At 39.0% G+C, this 18,268-nt stretch overlaps 1 long non-coding RNA gene across 1 annotated transcript in view; it reads left to right on the top strand.

The window, feature by feature from the left end:
• The window catches only part of LOC147343421 (uncharacterized), a 64,772-nt gene extending 51,488 nt beyond the window's left edge, over positions 1 to 13,284 (top strand). Inside the window, exon 2 of the long non-coding RNA XR_015156237.1 lies at positions 12,575 to 13,284. This is a non-coding gene — a long non-coding RNA (uncharacterized LOC147343421). The remainder of the gene's footprint in view (positions 1 to 12,574) is intronic.
• Positions 13,285 to 18,268: the final 4,984 nt, after the last annotated feature.

The following is an 18,268-nucleotide window of genomic DNA, read 5'->3' as shown; positions in this document are numbered from 1 at the left end:
TGCTGCTTTCAAGATTTTCTCTTGGTCATTGGCCATTAGCAGCTTGACTGTGATATGTCTAGGTATAACCTAGTTGTTATTATTTGAGTTTCTTAGATGTATACATCAATAATCATCTCTTGGTCATTGGCCGGTAGCAGCTTGACTGTGATATGTCTAGGTATAACCTAGTTGTTATTATTTGAGTTTCTTAGATGTATACATCAATAATCATCATCTGATTTGGGAAGTTTTCAGTTATTATGTTTTTTTACCCCTTTCTCTCTCCTCCTCTATGGGATTATCATTGCATATATGTTTCATGCTTGCCTGGGAAATCACATGGATAGAGAAGCCTGGCAGACTGCAGTCCATGAGGTACAAAGAGTTAGACATGACTGAGCTACTAACATTTCAAGTTCAACTACCTATTTTCAAGTACCTGTTTTCCTGAGGAATGTGCAGGTCTGACTTTTGTGCTGTGTTTTTGAATTCTTATTTTTCAGTCTAGTTTTCTAGGGGTTGATCCTAAGACTTAATAACATACTGGTCATACTGTGTTCAGTCTTCTTGAGGTGATAAGTTTTCCAGCCTCTACAGATGGATTTGTGCAGTGGGGCAGGAGAAGTATGTTAAATGTTCTTAAATCTCTGAATTTTTACTTTCTGCTGCTCTCTCCAGTTCTTCCCTCCACATGAAAATTTATCCAGCCTGGAGTCTGTGGTGAGCTTCTATGGCTCTTTCATTTCCAGGATCTCCATGTTACACATATGGCTGTGCTTCACTTCTGCAACTGGACTAGACCTCAGGCTAGCAGAGGTGCAAATTTTCCCATTTATTTCTCAACAGAATTTGATATTTTCACTAATAATGTCACCATGCATTTTCATTCATCACCTCAAGTCATGTTTGCCTCCTCTGGCAGCAAGACTACTTGTTTTAGTTGTCAGCTCTGCCCTGAATAAGATTTCACTGTCACTGACTGAGTTTGGGGTGCTTGAGAAATCACTGGGCAAGAAAGTCAGAGACATGTACCTTTCTCGCCCAAAGTTCCATTAGCTTCTCAGGAATTAAAGTTTGTCATTTGTTTTGCCCTTTCAAAAAATTTCTGAGCCTTTAATAATGTTGTTTTTGTCTGTTTTATAAAGTTTCTTTTTATGTGTGAAAGGCATTCTGCAACCTCCCATGCTGTCTAACTGGAGGTTTTATCTTTTAAAGACATGAAAATGAAAAGGCTGTCATAGAGATATATGGTGTGTATATATACACAGGCACACACATATAAATATAAACATACCATTATGTATATATACACAGCATAATGTATAGATAAACAGCATTATAAGTGTGTGTGAGATGTATATATGTATATAGATGTATATATACATTTGTATATATAATTTTGCCACTTTTCATTTTTTGTATGCATTCAAATTTTCAACAGGCATACTTTTCTCTGGTGTGATAAACTTCATTTAATCTTTATTTCAAAGATGATATGTTACTGGCAGCTAATTACCTCTCTCTCTCTCTTTTCTGCCTTTTATTTTAGAAGAGAGTTCACTCAGTAAAGAACTCTGGATTGCAGTTTCCTTTCTTATTCACCCCTGACTGCTGCCTGTGGTATTTGATGAATTATCTCTCATTCTTGTCTTTGTCTTTTGTGTAGTAAGCCCACAACCCTAGCCCCTTGAGATGCTTCTGAGATTTTTTCTCTTTATTGTTGGTGTTCAGCAAAATGATTATGATTACCTCAGAGTGGGTATTGATTATGTTTATTCTCCATGCAATTTGAGTTTTTTGAATCTTTGGATTTATAGTTTATATAAAATTTGGAAAAAATTTGGTGTTATATCTTAAAGTACTTTAATATTTTTTTTACCCTCAATTAATATATTTATTGGACCCCATACTATTACTTTCTTTTTTTTAAATTAATTTTATTTTATTTTTAAACCTTACATAATTGTATTAGTTTTGCCAAATATCAAAATGAATCCATATTACTTTCTAACTTACTTAAGATCTGTTTATGATCTTTTATCTTTTTTCCCTCTATTTCTTTTTTTATTTATTTGTTTTTTAATTGAAGGATAATTGCTTTACAGAATTTTATTGTTTTCTGTCATACCTCAACATGAATCAGCCATAGGTATACATATATCCTCTTGAACCTCCTTCCCATTTCTCTCCCCACTCCACCCCTCTAGGTTGATACAGAGCCCGTTTGAGTTTCCTGAGACATACAGCAAATTCCCATTGGCTATGTATTTTACATAGGGTAATGTAAGTTTCCGTGTTACTTTCTCCATACATCTTAATCTGATCATTTTCTATTGCTGTGTCTTCTAGTTTACTAGTTTTTTTTTTAAATTCTGAAATACAGAATCTGTTATTCATCCCAGCCAGTATGTTTTCTATGCCTAATATCATATTTTTAGTATCTAGAAGCTCTATTGTGCTCTTTTTTATATCTTTTGTCTCCTCACCACACTCACAGTTTTCTCAGCCTTCTTGAAAATGCAGAGCCTATTTCTAATTCCTGTGTTTTATCTCCCACTAGATATTCATTTCTGTCATTTTAACATTGTTCATTTTTTTCATGCCTCATAAATTTTGATTGGTTGCCAGACATGCAGGACTTGATGTTGTTTGTTGTTGGATTTTGCTTCATTAATACACTGTTAGATTTTGTTCTAGCATGCACTTAAGTGATTGGGATCCTTTCAGGACTTCTTTTTTGACTTTTTTAGGGTGAGTCCAGATAAGCCTTCAGTGTAGGGTGAATTTACCCCTCTAGTAAGGCAGAATCCTCATGAAGACTCTACCCCGTGTAGTATAAAGATTTTCCACTGTGGTTGGAGTTCTAGGTGAACTCTAGGAATTTGTTCATCTCAAACCTGGCTTATAGTTCTTTCCAGACTTTAGAAATCTTCTCCTTATGTGTGAACGTTAGAACTCAGCCAGGGTTCAAGAGCCCCTCTGCCCACGGTGGGGGTGGGGTGGGATGTGGCAGAGTTCCATCCCCTGGAAGGCCCAGGATGGTACTGCTCAATTTCAGTAATTTTTTTTTTAACATTTCAGATATTGATTATTTTTTTATTTCTAGATGTATATTTCTGTGTATTTGTTGCTGTTGTTCAGTCACTAAACTGTGTCTAGGTCTTTGTGACCCCACGGACTGCAGCATGCCAGGCTTTCTTGTCCTTCACTATCTCCCAGAGTTTTTTCAAATTAATATCGATTGAATTGGTGAGGCTATTTAACCATCTCATCCTCTGCCTCTCTCTTCTCCTTTTGCCTTCAGCCTTTCCCAGCATCAGGGTCTTTTCCAATGAGTCAGCTCTTTGCATCAGGTGGCCAAAGTATCACAGCTTCAGCATTAGTCCTTCCAATGAATATTCAGGACTGATTTCCTTTAGGATGGACTGGTTGGATCTCCTTGCTGTCCAAGGGACTCTCAACAGTCTTCTCCAACACCACAGTTCAAAACATCAATTCTTTGGTGGGGATGTGCATACTCGTATATTTATATATTATTCAATCGCTTTGTTGAGATTTCCTAATTTTCATTTATATAAATATATAATTTTTCCCTTTGTACCACTAAACACATTTAAGGTCGCTATTTCCAACATGAAGTGTTTGCTTAGATGATTTTCTTTTTCTATGAGAATATACTGAATATACGATTCTGGCCCTTTGTATATTGTGTAGTGATGGCATATATCCTCAACATTGTGGATATTATGTTGTAGACATATGGATTGTGTAATAGTCTTTGTAAGAATATGGCAGTTTTGCCTTAGAAGGCGATCAACTGGCTACATTCATGTTGCAGTTTCTGTTGCATATGTGGCAGGTAACTCTTCAGACCTTGGGTTGCTTTGTTTCTGTCTGGACTCTACACAGGAGTTCATGGTTCAGCTGGAGACAAAAGCAGAGTTTATATACATAATTTGAACTTCAGCTTTATGGCTCTCTCCTTTCTGCAGTCCTGGTTGCCCCAGGCATGTTTGCCAGTTCCTTCAACAAGAAATGGAACAGAATTTATAGCAGAATCTCTCCCATCGTGCAGCCTTCATGACTGGTCCAGTAGTTGGGGAAAAGCTGAAAAGATGGGGACCTCATTTGTAGCTGACTGCTTCCTTTAAGTTTCAACTCCCCTAAAAATCTGCCAACTTTGTGCAGGCTCCAGAGTGCTCAGAAAGGCTTTTGTTGTTTGTTTGTTTGTTTTTAATCTTGTCTAGAGTTCATAGTTGTTGTCTCAGGCTGGTCATTTTGTTGGGAACTCCCTGCTTCATAGTAGAATTTCTTGTCACTTGATTTTTAAGTGAATTTCCCAACAAAAAGGCTTGTTTCTGTTGGCTACTGGATGGCATATCACTTTGAGACTCAAATAAAACTATGTTTTTCTGTACAGGTGTTGTATAATGTAGGCTTCTCTGTGTGAACCTGTTTGTTAAATTGTTATCATGGTATGCATAAATTTCAGATATTATCATGAAGAAAAGATTAGGGGTAATGGTGCCTGATAAAATTGCTTGAAACCAAATAACTCAAATTCATGTGACAAAGATACAGATTTAGGTCTTGTCTTTTGAATATTATGCCTGTTAGGATATCAGATAAGAGTCTAAATGAAGAATTTCTCAGTAAAGTATTACTATATGAATTTTAGTACATATATTTTTGTGGTACCAATTATAATTATTCAGAAGTTTTTCTTTATTAATTTTCTTTGTTCTTTGTTGTGATCCATATAGAGGTGAATATTGAACATTTAATTAAGGGACATTACATACATATTTTATTTTGCTAATATTTTTAAATTGTTCTATAGCAAATACATTAGTGAATTGAAACTTTGATAGGTTCTGATGGTGGTGGTAGTTTAGTCGCTAAGTTGTGTCTGACTCTTGCAACTCCATAAACAGTAGCCTGGCAGGCTCTTCTGTCCATGGGATTTTCCAGGCAAGAGTACTGGAGTGGGTTGCCATTTCCTTCTCCTTGATAAGTTCTAGATTGCTATAAATATTATAAGGCTCTGAGTGACGATGGTGAGCTATTAAATTTAATAGGTGAATTCAGATTTCAGTATCAAGTAGGGAAATACATATTACTGTCCTATTTTCTAATTATTCTGTAGCATTCCTCTTTATTGCTTTTCACAGAGATTAAAGGCTCATGAAACATAATTATAACTTTGTTATGTCCAAGACACAACTTAAGATTCTTTTTCATGGCCATTAGGTAAATGTAATTGCTTGTTTTCAGAGAAGTGTCCATTTGCAAATAGGTAAGACAGTAAGTTCTACTTGGAGGAGAAAATCTGACCACTTGAGTGAGTGGTGAGGGTGTGACAGTTACAGCGCCATAATTTTAAGAGTCGGTTGAGGGACTTCCCTGGTGGTCCAGTGGTTAAGACATCACTTTCCAGTGCAGGTGGTATGGATCTGATCCCTGGTCGTGGAACTAAGAAGGTTCCAGGCTCTTGACCTTAAAATATATGGTTGCTTTTTTTTTTTTCACTTCCATAAATATTTATACTTTTATCACCCTAGAACCCAATAGCTATAGCTTTGTACAGACTTTCTTTAGGGTAGAAAAAAATCAAGAACAGTCCTAGTAGAACCTGCAACAGATTGAAACTTACATGAGGTATTCTTCCAAAATTGGTATTAGTTTCCAGGTTAAAAAAAAAAAAAAAAGAGGTGCACGTTAAGGCCACATTGACCTAAAATCATTTTACTCTTGGTCTAACATGCTTTAAAAGGAAGGTGTAAATGTGCTGTCAAAATCACTAGCATTGGCATGGGGAGACTAACATTCCAGCCCTGACTCTGATGTTCAGCAGATCCGTGGTTACAAGTATCTTCATCTGACTCAAAATTAGTTTTTCACAAATAAAAAGCAGATGGATAAAAGCCTGAGCTACATTTAGTGACTAGGAAAATCTACATATCACAACACTTTCACTGTTTGAAATAAAGTAGTAAAAACGGGTGCTTTAAGACAGCAAAGGATAGGGACTTCTCTGGTGGTCCAGTGGTTAAGACTCTGCACTTCCAATGCAGGGGGCATGGGTTCAATCCCTGTCGGAGAACTAAGGTCCCACAAAAATCCAAAGTCAGCTCCATCCACATAATAAAAGGAGGAATAGTAAGTATAAAAGTCAGGAAGGTTAATGAAAATTGTGAAACTTTGGCCAAGAATTTAGACAAAGAACGCAAGAAGACTGCCTTGGCAATTACACAGTAGCCACTGAGCAGAAGCCTTGTGAAGAGCTAGTTATGCTTTGGCCACACCATTCTGCCTGATTAGAACTGGCCATAATGCAAGAAGAAGTAATTAAAGAACCCAGAATGCTCTTGAACATTTCAGGTATTTAAATATCTAAGCCAAATGTGCTGGGGAATGATGTTAAGCACTGAGAAACTTCTTTGCATTAATTAGAAGGTTGAATACAAATGAAAGTCATCAATATCCAGCTTGGGCTCTGAAAAAAGCCGGACTTCCTATCTCAAAGCACATTTACCTTAATTGCAACTCAAAAAGCTTTGAAGTCTTTTCCCCTTGAAATTATATAGGCTTTTATCAGAAAGGAGATCAGCTTATTCATGATATTCATTGCAATTGTTTCTTCTTATATAGACCTTCAGCAACTTCAATATAGGAAATATTGCAAATGATTATATGTGTTGTCTTTATCCTAGATTTAACTTTGATCAAATTTGTTCTTAAAATATCTGTAGTGCTTGCAGAGAACAAATTAAATTCCATGCAAATAATACTGATGCAACTGATAAGCTAACGATCTGTTCTTGAAAAAGAACCAGTTAATTCAAAACTGCAAGGAGATCCAACCAGTCTATCCTAAAGAAAATCAGTCCTGAATATTCATTGGAAGGACTGATGCTGAAGCTGAAACTCCAGTACTTTGGCCATCTGATGCAAAGAACTGACTCACTAGAAAAGACCCTGATGCTGGAAAGAGTGAAGGTGGGAAGAGAAAGTGAAAGTGAAGTCGCTCAGTGGAGTCCGACTCTTTGAGACCCAGTGGACTGTAGCCTACCAGGCTCCTCCCTCCATGGGATTCTCCAGGCAAGAGTCCTGGAGTGGGTTGCCATTTCCTCCTCCAGGGGATCTTCCCGACCCAGGGATTGAACCTGGGTCTCCTGCATTCCAAGTGGATGCTTTAACCTCTGAGCAACCAGGGAAGCCCAAGAGAAGGGGACAACAAAAAATGAGATGGTTGAATGGCATCACCAACTCGATGGACATGGGTTTGGGTGGACTCCGGGAGTTGGTGATGGACAGGGAAGTCTGGCCTGCTGCAGTGCATGGGGTCACAAAGAGTCAGACACAACTGAGTGACTGAACTGAACTGAATTAAAAACTGGATACCTGTGCAGACTCTATACATGGATATTACCAGATGGTCAACACTGAAATCAGATTGATTATATTCTTTGCAGCCAAAGATGGAGAAGTTCTATACAGCCAGCAAAAACAAGACCAGGAGCTGACTGTGGCTTAGATCATGAACTCCTTATTGCCAAATTCAGACTTAAATTGAAGAAAGTAGGGAAAACCACTAGACCATTCAGGTATGGCCTAAATCAAATCCCTTATGATTATACAGTGGAAGTGAGAAATAGATTTAAGGGCCTAGATCTGATAGAGTGCCTGATGAACTATGGAATGAGGTTTGTGACATTGTATAGGAGACAGGGATCAAGACCATCCCCATGGAAAAGAAATGCAAAAAAGCAAAATGGCTGTCTGGGGAGGCCTTACAAATAGCTGTGAAAAGAAGAGAAGTGACAAGCAAAGGAGAAAAGGAAAGATACAAGCATCTGAATGCAGAGTTCAAAGAATAGCAAGAAGAGATAAGAAAGCCTTCTTCAGCAATCATTGCAAAGATATAGAGGAAAACAACAGAATGTGAAAGACTAGAGATCTCTTCAAGAAAATTAGAGCTACCAGGGGAACATGTCATGCAAAGATGGGCTCAATAAAGGACAGAAATGGTATGGACCTAGCAGAAGCAGAAGATATTAAGAAGAGATGGCAAGAATACACAGAAGAACTGTACAAAAAAGATCTTCACGACCCAGATAATCACGATGGTGTGATCACTGACCTAGAGCCAGACATCCTGGAATATGAAGTCAAGTGGGCCTTAGAAAGCATCGTTATGAACAAAGCTAGTGGAGGTGATAGAATTCCAGTTGAACTATTTCAAATCCTGAAAAATGTTGCTGTGAAGGTGCTGCACTCAATTTGCCAGCACATTTGGAAAAATCAGCAGTGGCCACAGGACTGGAAAAGGTCAGTTTTCATTCCAATCCCAAAGAAAGGCAATGCCAAAGAATGCTCAAACCACCACACAGTTGCAGTCATCTTACACGCTAGTAAAGTAATGCTCAAAATTCTCCAAGCCAGGCTTCAGCAATACGTGAACCATGAACTTCCTGATGTTCAAGCTGGTTTTAGAAAAGGCAGAGGAACCAGAGATCAAATTGCCAACATCCGCTGGATCATGGAAAAAGCAAGAGAGTTCCGGAAAAACATATATTTCTGCTTTATTGACTATGCCAAAGCCTTTGACTGTGTGGATCACAATGAAGTGTGGAAAATTCTGAAAGAGATGGGAATACCAGACCACCTGATCTGCCTCTTGAGAAATCTGTATGCAGATCAGGAAGCAACAGTTAGAACTGGACATGGAACAACAGACTGGTTCCAAATAGGAAAAGGAGTTTGTCAAGGCTGTATATTGTCACCCTGCTTATTTAACTTCTATGCAGAGTACATCATGAGAAACGCTGGGCTGAAAGAAGCATAAGCTGGAATCAAGATTGCTGGGAGAAATATCAAGAACCTCAGATATGCAGATGACACCACCCTTATGGAAGAAAGTGAAAAGGAACTAAAAAGCCTCTTGATGAAGGTGAAAGTGGAGAGTGAAAACGTTGGCTTAAAGCTCAACATTCAGAAAACTAAGATCATGGCATCCGGTCCCATCACTTCATGGGAAATAGATGGGGAAACAGTGGAAACAGTGTCAGACTTTATTTTTTTTTTGGCTCCAAAATCACTGCAGATGGTGAGTGCAGCCATGAACTTAAAAGACGCTTACTCCTTGGAAGGAAAGTTATGACCAACCTAGATAGCCTATTCAAAAGCAGAGACATTACTTTGCCAACAAAGGTCTGTCTAGTCAAGGCTATGGTTTTTCCTGTGGTGATGTATGGATGTGAAAGTTGGACTGTGAAGAAGTCTGAGCACTGAAGAATTGATGCTTTTGAACTATGGTGTTGGAGAAGACTCTTGAGAGTCCCTTGGACTGCAAGGAGATCCAACCAGTCTATTCTGAAGGAGATCAGCCCTAGGATTTCTTTGGAAGGAATGATGCTAAAGCTGAAACTCCAGTACTTTGGCCACCTCATGCGAAGAGTTGACTCATTGGAAAAGACTCTGATGCTGGGAGGGATTGGGGGTAGGAGGAGAAGGGGATGACAGAGGATGAGATGGCTGGATGGCATCACTGACTCGATGGGCGTGAGTCTGAGTGAACTCCGGGAGTGGGTGATGGAGAGGGAGGCCTGGCGTGCTGCGATTCATGGGGTTGTTCATTCAACTGAGCGACTGAACTGAACTGAAACTGAATGCAGTCTTGCAGGGAAGGAAGTGCTATTGCTGTTACCCTGTCCAAGCTTGCTTTGCTTGCTGCATGAGAGGCTAATGAAACTGAACGATGAGGTTTTGAGGCAAAGGATACTTTATTGAAAAAGTCAGTTAACCGAGAAGAAGATGGCAAACTAAAGTCTGAGAGTAACCATTTTGTTGGGGTCTGGAAGTCAGGTTCTTTTACAGAACCAGAGAGAGGGGCTATGAGGAACTAAAGTCAAAAGGCAGAAGGGAGGAAGAGGCAGTGGGGAAGTAAAGTGAAGTGGTCTTCAGTCTTGCAAAACATCTCCAGGAAGAGGTAACCTTTGGAAGGAGTGTGTTAGTCTCTTTTTTCTTACAGTCATTCACAGGTTGTTGTTTTTCAGTTGGTAAGTCTCTTCTGACTCTCTTACAGGTTAAACTTGGACTTTTATAAGTTATGGGGGCTTGATTCTCAAAGGAGAAACATTTCTTCTACAAGAGATAGCAGTTTTTGACAAACTGCTGATCGATTTGAGCTTCTGATTCCACTGAAAAAGCAGGCATGAAAGGAAGTGGCATTTCTGGCTGGCACCTCAGGAATTTTGAGCATTTCCTTGAGGAAGTACCAGAGTTAAGGGTGTAGAATCTGATGCTTCCTGGGGCTGCTGAAGTTCTCAGGCTGGAAGGGTAGGAGGTTGAACTTGTATTGTGCATAATGTTGTATTTTGTATATATTATTATGCCTTGACATCTTTCAAAACCTTTATGGCTGCCTCTCCCTATTGGCTGATTCTTAGAGATAACAAGGGCTTGGCCAGGAGCATGTCTCTTGCAAAACTAACTCATCCAGAGCCTACTCCACTCTCTGGCCTGTGCAGCCCAGGAGGCAATGTTCTCCTGCTTCAATCATCCCTGCAGCCAGGTAGCAGACAAACAGGGACTGTCTGTATAGCCCCGAGTCTGGTCAGTTCTTCAGACAAGTCAATTCTAACTGTTCACCCTGCTTTTTCCATGGAACCCCAATAAAGACTATGGCCTGAGTACTCTCTTCACCTTCTGACCATCCCAGTGCCTCCCATCTCTAGGACCTGTAAGTATGAGACTTTTTTTTTTTTTTAACCTGAATCTCTCCTCTGCCCCCATTAGAGTCCATACCTGGCTGACCATCTAATAAAATAATACAGAAACCCTACAAATAAGCAGTTGAAGAAAGGATGGGGCCCGCAGTTACATTTCCTTCCATCTCTCTCTTTAATGAATGGTTTGGTGGCAAGCTATTCATGAAATTATTGGGTTAGTCGAAAAGTTTGTTTGGGTTTTTCCACTGCATCTGAGAAAGATGCTAAGAAAACCCAAATGAACTCTCTGGCTTAACCCAGTATGTCCAAAGGTGTATTGTAGTGCTGAACACCTGTCAGATTTATTTCTCTTTTTCATAAGTGAATATCATAAATAAATGGTTCATATTATATATAGGATGGGTGAACACCAAGGTCCTATTGTATAGCGCAGGGAACCAGATTCAGTATCCTGTGATAAACCATAATGGAAATGAATATGGAAAATAATATATATGTTTAACTGAATCACTTGGCTGTATAGCAGCTAACACAACACTGTAAATCAACTAGATTTGAATACAGTAAGTTTTTATATAATAAATAAATGAATGGTTCAGTTGCATGCCAAGTTATTTGCTTCCCATCCAAGATTTCCTGCCTCACTTACCATTCTCACACACTTTTGCTGAGACTGTACCTCCCAATGAAATATTTGATTTTGAGTTTTGCCTCAAGCTCTATTTTCCAGAGACCTCGCTCACCAGCGGTCCTCCTAAAATCCTGTGTCTCTGTAGATGCTGACATGACACTCTTTCCCAAGACTATGTTCTTCCTGTCTTGAACTAGGAAAATATTGTATAATCCCTGTTCATTTTTTGTTATTTCTCAGTTTAGCTTTCTCTCAGTCTCAGTAGAATCCTTCATAAGACTGTGCCCCCAAGATCTCATCTTGTTTATTAAACCTTCCAGTTAGTTTGAAAGAAAAACACAGTTGAACTCTGTGGTAAGTTGTTTCCTTTCTTGACTAAATGTATAAATACTTGAGGTGCATCAAAAGGTCTGTCTTCCCAGTCTTTTCTTCTTATCTTCTTTGGTGTGTACGTTCTTACTGCTAAATAACATTTTGCTCTGGGTTTTTGCTTTGGGTTGAACTCAGGTAAAGATGAGGAGCATGTTTGCTTTGTCTAAATTGGAGAGTAGGCCAGGTTAGCCTCTGCACAGAATTTCTTTCTTTCTCTCTAAGACTGCAGTCACTGCCAGTGAATTCACAGAATTGTTTCTAGTGGATCTCGATCAAGAGCAGCTGTCTGTTCAACGGAATATTTAACACTTAAGTCCTTGGAGTCAAGGCTAAATAGCGTCTTACTGTAATTTTCCTGGTTTATTAGAGACAGTCAGTGCAAACTTTGTAAATTCTTTTATTTTTCATGCTAGTATATCTTTTCTTTCTTTCTTTTCTTTTCTTTTTTTTTTTTTTGGTATTTGTAGCCCCATGGCCATTCTCAAGCTCTGAGTTTACAAACTTTAAACAAGTGTATCCTATAAAATGGTCACTGTGCTGCATTCTCTTAGGAGACTAGGCTGAATTCTCTATGGGAGAATAAGATGAGGGCTATCCTGAGGGACACCTCCTGACTTAGGAGAGCATCTGTGAACACATACAGACTCTCCCTAGGACCAACTCTCAAAATGATGCTGCAGTTCCGAAGAGTTCTGCAACAGTGGATGGAAATTCTCAGGGATGTGCAATTTAAAATTACTAATACTATTCATACTTTATGAAGCCTAGGAAAACATAGGTGACAGTTATATACAATATTGTAAAACAAATTGTATTTCTCTTCTCTGTTAGGTAAATTTAAATTTATGTTTTTCAGGCGGAGGAGCCAAGATGGCGGAGGAGTAGGATGGGGAGAACACTTTCTCCCCCACAAATTCATCAAAAGAGCATTTAAAAGCTGAGTAAATTCCACAAAACAACTTCTGAATGCTGGCAGAGGACATCAGGCACCCAGAAAAGCAACCCAAGTCTTTGAAAGGAGGTAGGAAAAAATATAAAAGACAAAAAAAGAGACAAAAGAGGGAGGGACGGAGTTCCATCCTGGGAAGGGAGTCTTAAAAAGAGAGAAGTTTCCAAACATCAGGAAACCTTCTCACTGCTGAATCTGTGCTGAGCTTTGGAAGCACAGAGGGCAACATAACAGGGAGAAAAAATAAATAAACAATTAAAACTTGCAGATTGCGAGCCCTACGGTACCTCCCCCAGCGGAGAAGCAGCGCAGATGCCTGCACACGCCATTAGCAAGCGGGGGCTGGGCAGGGAGGCGCAGCCTGGGCTGCATCGCTTAGATAAGGACCTGGCCTGAATACCCTGAGCGCTATCTGAGTGAAATAAACTGGGCTAGTAAACCAGACTGTGGGATATCTATCACGTGAAAAGCCAGCCCTAACCTAAGACACCGCCAGGCCCGCGCACGGAACAAAGGACTGACCAGAGATAGCTGGCTACAGACCTTCCACCTCCGGTGACAGGCAGCCAGAGCGGGAAGGGGGCAATCGCAGCCCCAGAGAGACATTATCTATAAAACTGTAAGCAGGCTTCTTTGCTAACTAAAACTTCTTGGGGGTCTGGATGGTCAACATCTCCCTGAGAAGGTGTGCTGGTTGTACACCTAGATAATTGAGCAGTGGGGAGGTGATAAGTCGCAGCAATTGTGCTCGCTAAACACCTCATCACCTGAGCTGCTCGGACCTGGTAAGGGCACAAAACGCAGGCCCAACCGAGTCTGCGCCTCTGAGGACTACCCGAATGCCTGAACCTGAGCGGCTTGGACCTGGGAGGTGCAGGCAGCCCAGGGCCGGCCACAGATGGTTCCCGGCGGAGCAACCTAGAGCCCGAGCAGTGTGGGCAGGGAGGCTACACCTACCGTGAGCGGAGGCAGGCCCAGTGTGGCTGAGGCACTGTGAGCACACGCCAGTGTTACTTGTTTGCAGCGTCCCTTCCTCCCTCCCCACAGCGCGACTGAACAAGTGAGCCTAAAATTAAAAAAAAAAAAAAAAAAGTATCCTCCACCGTCCACTTTGTGTCAGGGCGGAAACCAGACCCTGAAGAGTCCAGCAAACAGAAGCTATAACAGAGGGAACTGCCTTGGAAGCTACAGGCAATAGATTAAAACCCTGTCGTCCTGTCGTTAACCGACTACATAGGAAGAGGCCTGTAGATCTTGAGAAATAAAAGTCGGACCAAGGAACTAGCCAAAAATGAGCTGAACCCACAATACTCACAACAAAACCAGAGAAAGTCCTCGATATATTTTTACTATTTTTACGATCATTCTTTCTTTTTTTTTTAAATTTTTTAAAAAAATTTTAAGTCCTCTATTATTCCTTTAATTTTCACTTTTATAACCTATTACTTTGCAAAAAAAAAAAAAAAGACCCTATTTTTTTTTTCAGCAAACTTCATATATATATTTTTTATAATTTTTTGACCTTGTTTTTTTTTTTTTTCTTTAACATTGTATTTTTGAAATTCCAAACTCTACTCTAGATTTTTAATTTTAGCTTTTTGGTATTTGTTATCAATTTTGTACCTATAGTTTTTTATAATTTCTGTGACTTTTTTTTTCCCTCTGTTTCTTTCTCTTCTTCTTTTATATAACATTGTATATCTGAAATTCCAAACTCTACTCTAGATTTTTAATTTATGCTTTTTGATATCAATTTTGTACCTGTATTTTCTTTATAATTTTTGCGACATTGTTTTTTTTTTTTTTTCTCTCTTTTTCTTCTTCTTTTTTTAACATTGTATTTTTGAAATTCCAAACTTTACTCTAGATTTTTAACTTTTGCTTTTTGGTATTAGTTATCAATTTTGTACCTATATTTTCTTTATAATTTTCGCGACCTTGTTTGTTTTTGTTTGTTCGTTTTTTCTCTCTTTCTTTTCTTTAACATCGTATTTTTAAAATGCCAAACTCTACTCTAGATTTTTAATTTTTGCTTTTATGTATTTGTTACCAATTTTTTACCTTTAAGAACCCAATCTTTAGTACCCATTTTTCACTAGGGAACGAGATTACTGGCTTAACTGCTCTCTCTCCCGTTGGACTCTCCTTTTTCTCCACCAGGTCGCCTGTGTCTCCTCCCTAACCCCTCTCTACTCTACCCAACTCTGTGAATTTCTGTGTGTTCCAGATGGTGGAGAACACTTAGGGAACTGATTACTGGCTGGATCTGTCTCGCTCCTTTTCATTCCCCCCTTTTATCCTTCTGGCCACCTCTGTCACCTTCCTCCTTCTTCTCTTCTCTGTATAACCCCGTGAACATCTCTGAGTGGTCCAGTTGTGGAGTGCACATAAGGAAGTGATTGTTGACTAGTCCACTCTCTCCACTACTGATTCCACCTCATCTCATTCAGGTCACCTCTAACTCCCTCCTCCCTCTTCTCTTCTCCATGTAACGCTGTGAACCTCTCTGGGTGACCCTCATGGTAGAGAAACTTTTCATCTTTAACATAGATGTTTTATCACTGGTGCTGTATAGAAGGAGAAGTTTTGAAACTACTGTAAAAATAAGACCAATAACTGGAAGCAGGAGGCTTAAATCCAAACCCTGACTCCAGGGAACTCCTGACTCCAAGGAACATTAATTGACAGGAGCTCATCAAACGCCTCCATAGCGACACTGAAACCAAGCACCACACAAGAGCCAACAAGTTCCAGGGCAAGACATATCAAGCAAATTCTCCAGCAACAAAGGAACACAGCCCTGAGCTTCAAGATACAGGCTGCCCAAAGTCACCCCAAAACCATAGACATCTCATAACTCATTACTGGACACTTCATTGCACTCCAGAGAGAAGAAATACAGCTCCACCCACCAGAACACCAACACAAGCTTCCCTAACCAGGAAACCTTGACAAGCCACCTGTACAAACCCACGCACAGTGAGGAAATGCCACAATAAAGAGAACTCCACAAACTGCCAGAATACAGAAAGGACACCCTAAAATCAGCAATTTAAACAAGATGAAGAGACAGAGGAATACCCAGCAGATAAAGGAACAGGATAAATGCCCACAAACCAAACAAAAGAGGAAGAGATAGGGAATCTACCTGATAAAGAATTTCGAATAATGATAGTGAAAATGATCCAAAATCTTGAAATCAAAATGGAATCACAGATAAAGAGCCTGGAGACAAGGATTGAGAAGATGCAAGAAAGGTTTAACAAGGACCTAGAAGAAATAAAAAAGAGTCAATATATAATGAATAATGCAATAAATGAAATTAAAAACACTCTGGAGGCAACAAATAGTAGAATAACAGAGGCAGAAGATAGGATTAGTGAATTATAAGATAGAATGGCAGAAATAAATGAATCAGAGAGGATAAAAGAAAAACGAATTCAAAGAAATGAGGACAATCTCAGAGACCTCCAGGACAATATTAAATGCTACAACATTCGAATCATAGGGGTCCCAGAAGAAGAAGACAAAAAGAAAGACCATGAGAAAATACTTGAGGAGATAATAGTTGAAAACTTCCCTAAAATGGGGAAGGAAATAATCACCCAAGTCCAAGAAACCCAGAGAGTCCCAAACAGGATAAACCCAAGGTGAAACACTCCAAGATACATATTAATCAAATTAACAAAGATCAAACACAAAGAACAAATATTAAAAGCAGCAAGGGAAAAACAACAAATAAAACACAAGGGAATTCTCATAAGGATAACAGCTGATCTTTCAATAGAAACTCTTCAAGCCAGGAGGGAATGGCAAGACATACTTAAAATGATGAAAGAAAATAACCTACAGCCCAGATTACTGTACCCAGCAAGGATCTCATTCAAGTATGAAGGAGAAATCAAAAGCTTTTCAGAAAAGCAAAAGCTGAGAGAATTCTGCACCACCAAACCAGCTCTCCAACAAATACTAAAGGATATTCTCTAGACAGGAAACACAAAAACGGTGTATAAATTCGAACCCAAAACAATAAAGTAAATGGCAACGGGATCATACTTATCAGTAATTACCTTAAACGTAAATGGGTTGAATGCCCCAACCAAAAGACAAAGACTGACTGAATGGATACAAAAACAAGACCCCTACATATGCTGTCTACAAGAGACCCACCTCAAAACAGGGGACACATACAGACTGAAAGTGAAGGGCTGGAAAAAGATTTTCCATGCAAATAGGGACCAAAAGAAAGCAGGAGTAGCAATACTCATATCAGATAAAATAGACTTTAAAACAAAGGCTGTGAAAAGAGACAAAGATGGTCACTACATAATGATCAAAGGATCAATCCAAGAAGAAGATATAACAATTATAAATATATATGCATCCAACACGGGAGCACCGCAGTATGTAAGACAAATGCTAACAAGTATGAAAGGAGAAATTAACAATAACATAATAATAGTGGGAGACTTTAATACCCCACTCACACCTATGGATAGATCAACTAAACAGAAAATTAACAAGGAAACACAAACTTTAAATGATACAATAGACCAGTTAGACCTAATTGATATCTATAGGACATTTCATCCCAAAACAATGAATTTCACCTTTTTCTCAGGTGCACATGGAACATTCTCCAGGATAGATCACATCCTGGACCATAAATCTAGCCTTGGTAAATTCAAAAAAATAGAAATCATTCCAAGCATCTTTTCTGACCACAATGCAGTAAGATTAGATCTCAGTTACAGAAGAAAAACTATTAAAAATCCCAACATATGGAGGCTGAACAACACGCTGCTGAATAACCAACAAATCACAGAAGAAATCAAAAAATAAATCAAAATTTGCATAGAAATGAATGAAAATGAAAACACAACAACCTAAAACCTGTTTTCTAACATGATGAATTATTTTTATAGTTGGTATTATTATTAAAATGTTTTTACATTAAATGTATAATATATGCTATTAATCTTATACCTGTGTACATATTCATACGCATACATTTGCACACACACATGTACACATGTGATATTGAATCCCAAATCAGGTTACCATAAGAAAACAGAAGTACTATTAAGAGAATTACTTAGAAGTAACTGAACAGCAACTTCCAATCACACACACACACACAGAAATGCAGAAAACTAACAAACTGAGACTCATCATTAATTTATGTATAGTTCAGTTCAGTTCAGTTGCTCAGTCATATCTGACTCTTTGCGACCCCATGAACCACAGTGCTCCAGGCCTCCCTGTCCATCAGCAACTTCCAGAGTTCACCCAAACTCATGTCCATTGAGTCAGTGATGCCATCCCATCATCTTAACCTCTGTCATCCCCTTCTCCTCCTGCCCTCAATCTTTCCCAGCATCAGGGTCTTTTCAAATGAGTCAGCTCTTCGCGTCAGGTGGCCAAAGTATTGGAGTTTCAGCTTCAACATCAGCCCTTCCAGTGAACGCCCAGGACTATGTATAAGACTTTTTTTAAATATGCCTTTTGATTAAAAGTAATAAAGTCTTTTGTGTGTCTGTAACTGGTAGATAGTTGAATATTTCTTCTTTAACATGCTTATAAAAAGGAAAAACTAACTTC

The sequence above is a fragment of the Bos grunniens genome, chromosome 27 (genome assembly GCF_055505025.1).
Source record: "Bos grunniens cultivar Pamir isolate PY7600 chromosome 27, Bosgru_T2T1.0, whole genome shotgun sequence".
Classification (NCBI taxonomy): domain Eukaryota; kingdom Metazoa; phylum Chordata; class Mammalia; order Artiodactyla; family Bovidae; genus Bos; species Bos grunniens.
This window is presented reverse-complemented; position numbering and strand designations above follow the sequence as displayed.